Genomic DNA, 14,006 nt, shown 5'->3' on the forward strand with positions numbered 1-14,006 from the left:
AAGATGATCTTTGTAGCATTCTAATCCCTTTATGAGCACCCTCCAGCCGACCTAGCATTGTTCATGTTAAGAGCAAGTAGAAAGCAATTAATTCTGGGACTGATTCCCATGGATCTTATAACTGTCAACACCTGTCTTAAATTTCTAATTTATAAACTAAGGCAAGTGGAAATACTCTCTAAGATACTTTCTGATCTTAAATAAAAACAACCAACATTTTACCTTTCTTTGCTTTATCTTCATATAATTACAGCAAAAGGTACCTCCACTCGCTGCTGTGATGCTTGCCATGGGTATCAGATGCAGCTGCTGGAACTGTTTTTTTTTTTTTTTTTGGAGTGACTTATAAATCATGAACAGGTCACAAATTGTGAGGTCTTAGGGCCTGGGCTTGTTCACCAACAGAAAATTAACTTTTGCTGATGAAGTACATTTGAGCCACAAGTAAGTGATTGTCTATTCAATTTACGGGTTTTAGAGAGATTAAGGGAGGCCTCAAGATGAGAAAGAATGACCAAGATGATTCATGGAAGATGGACATGCAAAGATGTGGCAGAGCTGTAGAAAGCTGGGTTTGAGTCCATTTCCCTCCCTCCCTCCCTCCCTTCCTCCCTTCCTCCCTTCCTCCCTTCCTCACTTCCTCCCTTCCTTCCTTCCCTCCTTCCTCCCTCTTTTCTTTCTTTCTCTCTCCTTCTTTCCTTCCTTCCTTCTCTTTCTTTCTTTCTTTTCTTTCTTTCTCTTTCTTTCTTTCTTTTTCTTTCTTTCTTTCTCTTTCTCTCTTTCTTTCTTTTTCTTTCCCTTCCTTCCTTCCCTCGCTTTCTCTCTCTTTCTTTCTTTTTTTCACCAAACCTTACTTTTTTCCCCTGATCCTTCCTTCCCTCCCTGCTTCCCTTATTCAATGAGAATCCCAGGAGGGCAAGGACAGGTTATTTGTAGATATCACAATAGTTAACATAGGGCCCAAGTACTCAAGGATCTTAAAATCTACCTAGAAAAGAAACTTTCTAGGTTTTAGACAAAAACCTAGACAAAGAAAGAGTCTTTTAGACAAAGGAAAGAGTCTGTTAGTATAACCTTTTAAATAAAGGTGGTAACAGTCTAGAAAGTCAGAAGTCAGAGCCCCAAACAAAGGTGATTTATGTTTCCGTGAGTGTCCAGAAGAAAAGGAGGATGGTACTTGGGTTTTAATCTCTAGTGATTCCCACACAATAAAACCACAGTTCCCACATTCCAAATAACTTTCCTTTCACCTATTGATGTAAATACACAATCTTACTTCTGTGGGAAGCCTCTTCCTTCTCAGCCACATTTTGTTAGGAAAAGTCTGGATTTTGCCTAAATGGAAAATGATGATTTTAAAAAAAAATTTAGCCTCATAAAAGGCAGAATGCGTGGGGCTGCAATGGTTGTCCTCTTGCAGAGTGAAGAGCCAAAATCTTCACACCCTCTTCACACATTGGAGCTTAGCTTTGAGTGTTTAGTGGTTTAAGGAAGAGTCATGACCTGTGCCGAAGCCAATAGATTTTACTGTCAAATAAATCCCGATTCCACTCCTTTCTAGCTTTGAATTCATCAGATTGCTTAGTCTTAATAAACTCCCATTTCTACATCTGTAAAAAGAAAATAAGACTTCAAGCCTTAGGACTGTTGTATAGAGGAACTAAGCTTTGCAAAGTGGGTAGAATAAAGCCTGGTTACACTTGATTCCCTTCCGCCTCCCTCATGAATACCTGGTTCCACTATGAAGAATGAGAAAAGCCTTAAGATAAACTGAAGCGGTTAAACCTGTCCCAGGCCTGGGCATTGTGAACCCAAGTCCCATACATATTGTCAACAGTTACTGAAAGAATGACACAGCTGCCTGTCTGTTTTTCTGACCTCTCCTTCCTCAAATCATCTGTAGTTTATCTATGGATTAGGTGTTAAAGAAAAAGAGACATAAATGGTCAAGTCTTGGCTTGGAAAATCTACCCTATCTTTTATTCAAATCTCACTCTGTAGTGCAGGTCTCCGGACTCAAGCTGTGTTCTGGAATGTGACATTTAAGCTGAGGTGGAAAACTCAAGTGCTGGAGCTGACTTCAGCTGGTGTAGAGAAGCATGACTTTTTTCCTGCCTGTTGTTGCATGACTGTTGTTGGGGCTCAGGAAGTGATACTCCAAAGTACAGCACCTTGGTGCACTGAGTACTTTGAACTAAAGTAGATTGGAAGGGCCTCAGAAGCAAAGTCTTTCTGCCTTTTTCCCATCCTCCTATCTCCTGTTTTTTTCTCCCTTGGAATTGATTCATTGAAAGCAATATTCTTTTCCCCTAAGGTGGGTCGTACAAACTCATCTTCCCCAAAGCAAGTCATAAAACCTAAACAAGTCACACTCCCTCTTTTCCTTTGAAGCAAATCATTTCAAATGGATCTTGTCCCATACCCAGGAGGAAGAAATGCTACATAGGGAGGCCAAGAAGTATCTGAATAGTCTGGCCTTGCTGGGTTTCCCCCTGTTACCATTAGATCATACCCTTTTGTCCAATCATATTTCTACATGGCTGTCCATTCTTCATTTAATCTAAGCATAAAAAAAGTTAGTTTTTCCTGGGTCTTTGAGTCTTTATACCCAAAGTCTCCTGTGTCACATAAAACTTTGATTAAATAAATTTGTTATACTTTCATTAACCTGCGTTTTAAAATAAGCTTTTAGAATTGACACATAATATTTGTATGTATTCGAGGTACATAGTGATGTTTTGATAGGTGTAATGTATAGTGATCAGATCAAGGTAGTTAACATATATTTATCATTTTTTTGTTTTGGGAACATTCAATATCCTCCTTCCAGCTATTTGAGACTAGATATTATTATTGTTAAGTATAGTCATCCTACAGTTCTATAGAATACTAGTACTAATTTATCCTATCTGGCTATAATTTTTTATTTTTATTTTTATTTATTTATTTTTTTGAGATGGAGTCTCACTCTGTCACGCAGGCTGGAGTGCAGTGGTGCCATCTCAGCTCACTGCAACCTCCGCCTCCCGGGTTCAAGTGATTCTCTTGCCTCAGCCTCCCGAGTAGCTGGAACTACAAGCACGTGCCACCACGCCTGGTTAATTTTTGTATTTTTTTAGTAGGAATGGGGGTCTCACCATATTGAACAGGCTGATCTCGAACTCCTGACCCCGTGATCCACCCGCCTCGGCCTCCCAAAGTGCTGGGATTACAGGCATGAGCCACCATGCCTGGCTGAAATTTTTATATTTTTAAAAATCTCTCTCAATCCCCCACCTCTTCTCCCTACTCTTCCCAGCCTCTAGTATCCTCTGTTCTACTTTTTACTTCCATGAGATCAACATTTTTGAGCTTCCACATCTAAGTAAGAAGACGCAGTGTTTAACTTTCTGTTTCTGGCTTAATTCACTTAACATAATGTCCCTCCAGTTCCATCCATTTAATCTGTCTTTTCTCATAAGACTGTCAGTCATGACCCTTTGATGGGGTAGAAAAGGTATCACACCATTCCACACCTTGTCACAGGCAAGCTATCTTCAAAAAGTATTATTCTAAGCTATGTAAATTAACCCAAGTAGATTCTTTGTCTTCTTTTTATAACATCATTTAAATAATGGCAACTTTTTTTAAAAAAAGCATTTTGGTAGTGTTCTCTTCTTTAAGTATAGTGCTGATCCAACAAAATGGAGTGCCAGAATTCTGGTAGTATGTTGACCCTGGCAAGAGATATTTGCCTAAAATATGCTGTTCACTTGAAATCTCCCTCTTGGTTTGGAAACCTGGTTTACTGTTTTCCAGTCAACATGCTACCAATTATTTTTGAGTGAACCAAAATATCACGGGTTTTCTTCACTGTGGTTATTAAATCCAGTGCCAAGCATGTATCAACACATATTTCCAGAGTTATTTCTCTCTTTGCTACTTTTACTTTTATACCAGAGAAGGGGAAAAAGTAGAGGCAGTAATTTCTCCTTTTGTTCTCCTCCTCCTCCTTCTCTTTCTCCTCCTCCTCCTCCTCCTTCTTCTTCTTCTTCCTCTTCCTCTCCTCCTTCTTCTTCTTGGAATGGAGTGGGCTGGCACAATGGCTCACATCTGTAATCCCAGCACTTTGGGAGGCAAAGGTGGGCAGAGGAGGGAGTTGGAGACCAGCCTGGCCAACATGGTGAAACCCCATCTCTACTAAAAATACAAAAAAATTAGCTGGGTGTGGTGGTGCATGCCTATAGTCCAAGCTACTCTGGAGGCTGAGGCAGGAGAATCTCTTGAACTCGGGAGGCGGATGTTGCAGTGAGCTGAGATCACGCCACTGCACTCTAGCCTGGGTGACAGAGTGAGACTTGGTCTCAAAAAAAAAACAAAAAAACAAAAAAAACAAAAAACAAGTAAGAGTGGAGTGAATAGACTTTGGCCAGGAGTAAAAAGAATAGGAATGGAGTGAATAGACTTTGGCCAGGAGTGTAATTTTTCTGCTCCTTTGGTTATTGTTGGAAATATGCCTATTGGAAAGTGGAACCACCAAGTGAATGTGCCTATAAAGAGGAATATAGAATTCTCTGATGTCCCAGCATGCTAAAACATCAAAGTAAATTTGGGCAAAACTCTTCTAGTATATGAACTCTAAGGTAGAAATATGCTCTGCCTGCAAGAATAATAATAGACTCTGTCTTCAAATGGGGAATTAAAATGCTGGAAAGAAAGATAGGACTTGGAATGAAAAAAGCTGGACTTGAGTGCTGGCTTTGCTGACTTATTACAGAGCTCCTTCAGGCAGTTCTCTGGTTCTCTTCTTCCTTTATAGATGTTGTGCCTTACTAAATGACCCTTAATATCATTTCCATCTCAAAAGACTCCATGACTCTAACTGAGGATTCCTCTCCAAATTCCATGAACAGAGCCTTTTTAGTGCTATGTTTTATGATTCTGAATGAAGGTGTTCCTTTCCTTTGACCACTGTAGAAAAGGGGGAGAGGGTCCTGGCAAGACACTGTGGGTAGTTAACTGCTATGCCATATGACACAAAGAACAGCTGCACTACAAACATTTCCCCTTCCAAATAAATAAATAAATAAATAAATAAAATGATGTGCTGAAGCGCACAAAAAAAGAGTAGTAGAAGGGCAAGAGCTTCTGGAATGTTAGCTTTATTTAGCCCAAAATGATTGGCAGCCAGTTGTGACTTTATTACTGAATGCATCTATGTTGCCATTCCAAACAGTTGTTGCAAGTGCTCGAGAGAGAACAGTAAGCCTGTGTAGCTGTTTTTCTTCTCTCTTCTAGTTGGGTGAAGAGAAGTGCACATTAAACCTGCTTTGAAAAATATTAGTGATTAGAATCAGGGTCTGTCGATAGTTCTGTAGAATTTATCTACTCTTCATGTGGTCTTATTTCAAGAAAAATGTTTTCCCCTTACTGACATATAATGCCTACTTATTGTACAACATTTGTAAAAACACAAATGTAAATGAAAATAAATATTGTCATAACCTCAACACCAAGACATAACCACATTTTGGAAATATATCTTGTAAAAAGCCAAAGGGGAAAGGGTGATAGGAAATGAATACATATGAAAATTGAGACCTGGAGAAGTAACCTTTGCTGCATCTACGGATTCTTTATACTACAGCGCACTTCCTCAGGGGCTCAGCTAAGCATTTCAGAAGAGTGAAAGTGTTGTTGACATTTAAAAGCTACAGCATGGGCTTGGGATAAGGCAATTCTGTTCTCTATTTCTTAGAGAAGAAAAGAATCCCAGTGCACACCAGGAAAATAATTTTGGAAACTCAGTTAATTGTGAAGGTGAGGCTGAGCCAGCTTGTGGTTAAAGCTACAAAGGAAATATTGTTCACTTCCCATAAATGATTTCCCGTATGTAAAGTGGGGCCGATCCTAGCAGGTGATTTCAGAGACATGGAAACATTTAACCACAGATGAATAAATCTTGCAAACACATTTTTTAAAAATGCAAAGAGTAACCTTTAAAATAAAATCTGTGGCTGTCACATTTGGAGACTGAAAGTTCAAAAAGCAGGGCTTGTTTATACCAACCACAAAGGCTAGGGATCTGTGGTTTTATTGGATTTCTCATCCCAAGAAAATATTTACACTTGGAGGAGAAGATGCGTTTTTAGCTATAAAAACCATACATAGCATATTTATGGACAATATTGCAAATAAAAATATCTTTTTTTCCTTAGCCTGACAAAACAGACAGTTCAGTTTAAGGCATCAAAAAATTAGGTAAAATAATCACAGTTCTTTTAAATGTGTGAGGCTTTTTATTTTTAGTGGAGATGTATATGGGTGGTTGCCATGAAGGAGAAAGATCTTTGGTGAGTGTCCTGCTTTCTGCTGCCACAAAATTCCAGTCACTAGAGTTTTTGGAAGTCTCGATCTGTGTGCATGAGAAGAGAAAAGAATACCATGAGAGAGAGCTAGAAAGAAAAAATAGTATGGACATAGCTCAATTGACCAAAGGCGAAATGAAATAAATTAACATTGTGTGGGAAAAAAAGACAATTTGGGGAAGTTTAATAATGTTGGTCATTTATTTATTTAAAAAAAATATATATATTTTTGAGATGGAGTCTCACACTGTCACCCAGGCTGGAGTGCAGTGGTGTGATTTTGGCTTACTGCAACCTCTGCCTCCTGGGTTCAAATTTGAGACTCTGTCTCAAAAAAAATAAATAAATAAAAAATAAAACAATGATTCTCCTGTCTCAGCCTCCCAAGTAGTTGGGATTACAGTTGCATGTTACCATGCTCGGCTAATTTTTGTATTTTTAGTAGAGTCGGGTTTTCGCCATGTTGGCCAGGCTGGTCTTGGTCTCCTGACCTCAAGGGATCCACCAGCCTCAGCCTCCCAAAGTGCTGGGATTAGAGGTGTGAGCCACCACGCTTGGCCAACAATGTTTGTCATTTAATGATTGACAATCAAATTATTTTTTAAAAAATTGATTTAAGGGTCAATTGGTTTGAGGGGGAAAAAACCCTTCAAACTAAATATTAGCTTTATGCATTAGCATTTATGCCATAAAACAAAGTTTTCGTTTTTAGTTGAAGCTTGGACGTTTCTGAGCAGCAGAGGCAGAAATAAAAAAAAAAAAAAGCTGGCTGGGCATGGTGGCTCATGCCTGTAATCTCAGCACTTTGGGAGGCTGAGGCGGGTGGATCACAAGGTCAGGAGTTCGAGACCAGCCTGACCAACATGGTGAAACCCTGTCTCTACCAAAAATACAAAAATTGGCCGGACTTGGTGACACGTGCCTGTACAATCCCAGCTACTCAGGAGGCTGAGGCAGAAGAATCGCTTGAACCCAGGAGGCAGAGGTTGCAGTGACCCGAGATCGTGCCACTGCACTCCAGCCTGGGTACCAGAATGAGACTTTGTCTCAAAAAAAAAAAAATAAATAAATAAAAAATAAAACAAAAGCTGTCTTCAAGCTGGGGAAAGTGATCCAGAAATAAGTGTGACAACACAGACTGGTCTTTTGTCTTTCCAAAACTAATAACTGAATGCATTAGAATAGAAGGGATCAGATCTCCTCCTGAATATCCCCTATCTCCTCCCTCATTTTTATAGTTCAGATTGCCTCACTGAAGGATATTAGGAAAACTCCATGACAAAACCATATAAAGAATTTCTCAAACTGTACTGTAGGGCTGAAATTTAATTGCAGCAAGGGTAGTGCAGGGAGATGAAAGTTTACCTCTATTCTCTTAGGGTTCCAGCTGGGCCTGAGAATTAAATTGACATAAGATAGATTCACAGGAGGATAACATGCACAGTTTTACATGTCCACGGGAGCCCCTGTTAGGAAACGAAGACCCAGAGATGTGGCAAAACCTGAGTGCTCATATACTAGGTTGAACAAAGAATGGCAATGGTGTAAAAGTAGCTAAAATGTACAGGGAGGCTGAAGGAAGGTACGAGTTACAGCAAGACCTGTTTGTACAGATTTTTCTCAGCTTTGACTGCCTGTCTCTTGTGACAAAAATGTTTCTTCTCTCCTGGTAGAAGGTAGGCATCTTTCACATGGGCGTTCTCTCCTGTCTCCAGTTACAAGAATATTTCCTTTTTCTTGGTACAGAGAGGGCCGATTGTCCTTTTTTTCCTGCTATTTTTTAAGTGCCTTTAGATCAAAATAATCCTTATGCCAAAGTGGCATACTATGGGGTGGCACATTCTGTCACCCTTCAGTGCAAATATTGTTTGGAATATGAAAATGAGTGATGGCAACAAATGTTTTTGGTTTGCTTGTTTGTTTTAGGTTATGATGGAATTTCAGGACAATACTATTTCAAAATATGACCCCTTGACATTTGAGAAAGCAGGAGACACAGGAAAGTCACTCTCACCTTCCCCTCAACCTTCTCCCCTGAAGCAGGTCATAAAATCCGGGAAGGCCGCTCTCTGACCTTTTCCTGCACTTCTTTCCTGAAGTAGGTCATAAGGCCCTCATGTGAGGGACACCCCTCTAATATCAAGAGAAAAAAAAATCCTTGTCTCAGAAGACTCAGCAACACAGTGAAAAATATGAACAAACAGAACTTGCTAATCTTCCCCTAGTTTATTACCATCCTATCATACCCTGTTGTCAGCTGGCTTATTTTAGCTGTTGTATTCCTAGGAAAAGAATCCCTGTCTAACCCAGGTTATACTCTCTTCAGAATCATCTGAAAGCCAAGTTACTACTTTGAGTAAATAGCAAGGTACCAACTGTGGGCCTGGCATTATTTTCAGGGATTCGCATGTATCATCTCATTTAATCCCAGCAACCATCCTGTGAATTAGGAGTGATGACCGTTGTTTTACAAACATAAACGCTTTGGTTTAGGGTGGTCAAGGAATGCACCCAAGCTTAAATCATATCTAGAAAACAACCAAACTGTGCCTCATGTCTGGCTTGTCAGTTGATACCCAAGCCTATGCCCCTACCCCTCATTATTCTAGAAAAGAAATGTCACCCGTAATTTGAAAATACTAACTCAATATTCAAATCACTTTCCCAATTAAAAAATGATCAATCCTTCTTTATGGTTTGAAACTTCTGCAGTTTCTACCCACTTTTGCACAATCTTCAGGTCCTTCGAAAAGTTGTTCTTGGTGTTACGTTTTGAGTTTGTAATTGAAGTTGGCAATAGGGTAAATCTGCCATCATCAAGCTACTCTGCCATTATAAGAAACTAGAACTTTTGTTTTTATCCCAATTATAATGTCTTTGTGTTTTCTCTTTTTGTTGGTGTGTGCAATGTCTGTCTTTTCAATGAACCACTAATCACATGAGAGGCGTGCCATAAAACAAAGCTTTCAAGGTAATCTGCATTTGTCACAAGCTCCCTCCCACTGACTTTGACTGCCACTGCATATTTTATGACCTCACCTTGATTTCAGGAAGAATACAAATATATGGCTTATGCTGTGTGAATTTTGATTATTGTATGTGAGCATTACAGTGCAAAAAATCATTAGTCAGAATGCAAACACATACAACACACATGAGATGAGAATATAATAATCTTTTATAATCACTAAAATAAACAGATTATATGGTAGCTCCAAATGTTATGGAAATGAAACGTTAAGTTCAGGGCTGTTATTGTGCCATGTACCATTGGGCAATTCAGAGGCCCCCCAAAGAAGGGAATGTGAGTACAGTACAACGTTGCCTTACAGAAGATGGAGAGGAGAGACTTTCTGTTGGGTGCAGAGCCAGGGAGATGCCCCTCCCCATCAGAACACCACACTGGGTGGACGGAGCTTTACGTCAGCTACGCTAAGATCAGGAACCTTCCATTTTTCTGATGAAGTCCTCTGAGGAACATCCTTATCTGCTCCCTGAGCCTAAATCCCGATTTCACTTCAGTCAGTGCTCTCAGAGGTTTCCTTCCCCCCATTAATGACCTCCTGGACACAACAGAGCAAGGCAACACCCCATAGTTTTCAGTATATTCTTCTCTCTGCCTCTCCATTTCGTTTCTCTACTCTGAATCTATAAGGTATTGGGAGGAGGCATTACCTCTAGGAAAACTAGAGGTAACTGCCTACTTACTCTTAGATTCTTCCCCAAGTAACAAGGAGTAAAAATGGGATGCTATTAAAACAAAGCTGGGGAACTTCAATTAGTAGACTATAAGAGGACTTAAATGTGGACCATATGTTCAGGGACTAACTGGGTTGGCTTGGCTCACCATCGTCTTTCTAGAGTTTAGTATGGTTCCTGGCTCATAGTAAATGCTCCATGTATTTTTGGTGAATGAATTGATGAGAAAAAAAGACTCAATGAGCCTTTAATTCTTAGCTTGCCTGATCAAGGGAATCCCTACTCTCAGAGAAGTTATGAATTAATGAGGAAGACAGGCAACTAAGCAAGTTTTAAGACAAAATGTTATATGAGTGTTATGCAAAAAGGCATAAAAGGGACAATGGAAACACAGTGCTGGGGGACCTGGCTTGTCCTGGGGAATCTGTTCTTAAAAAAGTAACCTTGAACTGGTCAATGGGAGATAAGTAAGGATTAGCTAAGATAAGGGAGAGAAAAGTTCCAGACCAGGAAACATCATTTATGAAGAATCAGCCCCAAGAAAGAACATGGATCATAGTAGATTTGAAAAGCTGAAAAAAGTTAAATACACTTATGAGAGGAACACTGGTGTGCGTGTAAATAGAAGGAGACAGGAAACTGATAATGCATACCTTGCTGATATCAAGAAGTTTGAACTTCAGGGACAGAGGCAATCACTGAGCAATTTGTGTTTTGGAAAGTACTCAGGCTGCAGTAGAGTATGTTGAATGTGAACAAAACTGGAAGTTGGGAGCCTATTTAAACCTTTCCAGCCCTGAAGGGATTTCTTTTGGCTTTGATTAGAGAAGAGGCCACAGAAATGAAGGTAAATTGACATACACAAGACATGTCAAGGAATCAGAGTCCACAGTGTTTGTAAGGGGGTTGCAGGTGGCAGGAAGCAGGAGGAGGATAAATGAAGGGTTTAGATGGCATCCAGGCTCTGCAGCAGTCTTTAATTATGGACCCAAGAGAGGAAAGTCTGGGCAGGTTCTCCCAGTTCTAAAGCTGTGCTGGCTTTCCAATCTAGTTGATCTAAAATAATTTTACTATCACCAAAATTGTTCTGTTTCACTCTGTTTTTATACTTTATTTGGCTTGATTTCATTCTTTTATGCTTCCTTTCCAGATCATGGGCTTCTAATGCATTGCTTGATTTACTGTGGGAGGAAAGTGCTTTTGAAGTTCCAAATCCAATCCCTGAAGCAAGATTAATAATCAGAGATCCTCTCCAGTGTGCAAATCCTGATGGGACTTAGGTGGATTAGCTACAGCCTATTCCCGAGGCATGTGGCACACCTGTGCGTTGCCACAAATAGTTCAGAAATAACACCAGTTCATGTCTACAACAAGGCCTTTGAACTTGAGTATTCTCTTTCTGGTATTCAGTGCTGGAGCTGCAGTGAGAGAGTGCAGTTACCTAAATTTTGCCCCCGAGGCACCTTACTTATCTCACCATAATCTCAGTTCATTTGAACACTTCTCCAGATACTCTGTAGGAATACAACGGAGTTAGCTTGTTTCAAGGGAGAGTTTTTTTATTGGGACGATGACCTAATTGGCTAAGTCCAAGTTTGTGGAAAGAACATATCTGAGGAATCTGAATCAGATCAATGAAATAGAGTTTCTAGCAGCTGCACTGTGAATAACGTCCTGAAAGATGCTGCTGCTAGAACTCGATTCCACAGCTATGGGTGTTTGTTGGAAGGTACCCAAAAGGGATTCCAAGGGCCCTGCCTCTACTGACTGCTGTTTATTCTTAAAGCACTAGGCTCAACAGTTGAGCTTTGTGTGGTATTGAGTGGGTTTTGTGATTACTTGTTTGCCATTGTTAGTGTCAGCCTGTCAACACCTTGAAGGGCAGAGCATTTTTTGTTTGTTTTGAAAATTACTCAATAGCAAATCCTTAATTATACAGCAGTATGGCTTTTTGAAAGGTTGAGTGATGTACTGCTGTTGTTTTAGATTTCTTTCATGCTAAATCTTACGGGGTGTATGGCCTTCAGTAACTAAATGCAAATAATGCAATCGAATCCCACTTGAGCCTGCCATTAATTATCTCACATATATCTTCATTTCCAGGCTGGTGATGTGGGCCAGCATTCAAGACAGCTAGAAAAAATACCCACTAAAGGTTTTGAAGTTCCTTTATGTGGAGGGATTTATGATACATAGACACGTGTGAACCATACACACATACATGCATGTATGCACACATCTGCTTTCACATCTACACACATCTCCACACATCTACATCCACATAATACCACATGCATGGATAGATGTAACACATGCACATATAAATGTGTCACACACATCTTTACACATATATGCACACTCACATGTTTACTGTGTTTGAAATTTTTGGTTGCAAGTAACAGCAAACAAACTCAAATACACCTAAACCATAAAAGGAATCCATAATTTCACAAAGGTTATTTCATTCCCTCTTTCCTCTATGTCCCAAAGTTGATCCTCTTTATGTTTGTGAAATGGCTGCTAAAAACTTCCGTATTGAGGTGTAGCAGGAAGAGTATGTCTTTCTGGATAGCTTCTTTGGAAAAGTGAGGAAGCTTTTTTCTCAGAAATCTTAACAGACCTTCTCTCATTTTTTATTGTTGGAATTGGGTTTCAAGCCCATCACTAATTTAATCCCTGTAACCAATGAGATGTAATATGAAGACGGCCTTAAATGCATCCCTGGAGCTGACGAGTTATTACGTGGGGCCCAGGGTCAGATTTTCCAGAAACATTTAGGCTGCATAGGGTAAAAAGCAGATACCCAGTGGAAAATCAAATTCTGTTACCAAAAGGTAGGTTGTCCGAATCCTGGGTGGTTCATGTTAATAAATGTTCCTACCCCTGGCTCCTGCACATGTACACACACACAACACAGCTGTCAGAATTTCCACAACCAAAGATTCCCTTTGTTACTGAATTACTTTCTACACCTCATGTTTTGACAGATTCTGTCTACTAAGAAACTGAGAGCAATATGATAACTAATTCATTTTTGCATTTTCATGCCTGAGAAGCTGGTATTACCACAATGAGTTTATGTAATTCCAGCTAATATTAAAGCAATACAATTGATGTTTTAGGTAGCCTGGGAGACCTTATAGGAAGTAAATGTACAGTTGTAATTAGAATTATTGAAATCATAAAAATAGCAGATTACTTGCAGGAGTTGGGGGCCTTTTTGAGAAGCAATTTTGTAAAATCTGCCTTCTTAGGTCAAAATTTGGCTAGACCTTTCTTGGTAAATGCAGGAAATCATGATGAATAATCCATTGCACAAACCACTGCAAGTAGATGTGCCCTTTGCACCTGCCCCTCCTTCACGTTCCCTTCCACTTCCTTTCTTCTCCAATGACATGGTATCACTGAAGAGGCTCTCCTCTGGAAGAAAATACTTTGAAGTCATTTAACTATGTTAAAAAAAAAAAAGCTCGAGGAAGCAGTTTGTTTTCAGAGAGTGTATTTATCAGCAACTCTCCACTCTCAGTAGTTTAGAAAAATAAAAGTTTATTTCTTATTTACGCCATAGTTTAAAGTGGGTTGTTCACAGGCTGTTATGTGGCTCTGCTCCATGCTGTGATACAGAGAACCAGGCCCCTTCCATCTGAGAAGTCCTAGGGTCTTGGAGTCTTCCAGTGGAGCCTGTATATCCAGCCAGTGGATGAAAGAAGAATGATGATATGTGGCTGAAACATGAATGATTATGCAGGCAGATTGTAGTGTCCCAGCCTGGCAGTGGTACACATTACTTCTGCCTACATTCCACTGGCCAGGACACATAGTAATGTGGCCACAACCATTTGTAAAGTTGCTGAAAAATGTAGTCAAAAAGTGTGGCAAGATGGAAAGGGAAACAAGGGCGGTTAGAACACACAGGCATCTTTGCTACAGATAGACAAATGTTCATTTAGAATCTTACTT

The sequence above is a fragment of the Pongo abelii genome, chromosome 3 (assembly GCF_028885655.2).
Source record: "Pongo abelii isolate AG06213 chromosome 3, NHGRI_mPonAbe1-v2.0_pri, whole genome shotgun sequence".
NCBI lineage: Eukaryota > Metazoa > Chordata > Mammalia > Primates > Hominidae > Pongo > Pongo abelii.